Source organism: Populus euphratica, unplaced genomic scaffold (assembly GCF_000495115.2).
Source record: "Populus euphratica unplaced genomic scaffold, PopEup_1.0 scaffold627.1, whole genome shotgun sequence".
NCBI lineage: Eukaryota > Viridiplantae > Streptophyta > Magnoliopsida > Malpighiales > Salicaceae > Populus > Populus euphratica.
In genome coordinates, this window is record NW_011500503.1 from 94,388 (window position 1) to 95,582 (window position 1,195).

The following is a 1,195-nucleotide window of genomic DNA, read 5'->3' on the forward strand; positions in this document are numbered from 1 at the left end:
CTATGTCAAACAAGTATAATATAAACTCTTATTATTCAATTGAAAACCATACACAAAGGAGACTCTAATCAGATTATAAATTCTTAACATGATTACATTAGTTATCTTAAAAGTGACAATCTCTTGTTTTCTCCTATACAAATACAAAGATGCCCGATCGTGAAAGCCAAAACATTTCCTTTTCTCTTGGCATTCAAGTCGAGTGACAGGTAGAGCTCTTTTGATCCCAATAACAGCATCGTTTTGAGATCAATCATCCGCAGGTTTGAATCTTGAGAACACTACTGGATTTGTTTGTACGTTATGCAGCTAGTAATTGTTGGTTCAGATCTAATCAATCCTTTTATTTATTCATCAATGTTTCATTCGTTTTTCTTTATTGATTATCGAAAATTATTAAGCTCAACTGATTCCGTTTCATTGGTGTATCTATCATGTTTTTTATGAAATCCGCAAATCTATTTCTAAGATTAAGGTTTCTGAGATGTGATTTTGGTAGTTTTGAATTTTGAAACTTTCGATCAGATTTTTGTGTTTATTATTAATTTGATCTAAATCTGATCTGTTTTGCTTAGTTGCATTAGTGAATTAGCAGTATCTGATTTTTTTCTTCTTTGATTACACACACATATACATATATCCTTCCCCTGTGGATGATGATTTTATTCATTCTTTTCTTTTTATGAAATCATTTGGATTGCATTTTTAATTAGCAGTATCTGAATTATTTCCAATTGCAAAAGCAAGAAAAAAGCCCACTATTCTGCCCAATTTCCCACTATTCATTTCACCCACTTAATGCAAAAGCAAGAAAAAAGCCTTCTGGAGAATCAAGCAGAAGTTGAGCATCATGTTAGGTTCATATAATTGCAAAAAGGCATTTATCACCTCTTTATTCTAAAAAACCTGTATACTATAAATTACACATGCAATGGACCTGAAAGTGTGTAATGGACCAATTTCAATTGCACAAAGTGTGTAATGGACCAATTTCTATTCTTAAAATGAAGGAAAGAGCAAGCAAAACCCTAAAAGTCTGTGGCGTTTACACATGTTGATCCAACATATTTTACTCAATCAAGGCCTTGGTTCCATTAACTTATTCAGATTTTCATTGAATTATTAATGAAAGCAAAGCATAAACATTACAAAAAAAATACAAGATGATTATTAATGCATGATCTTGATCTGGAAA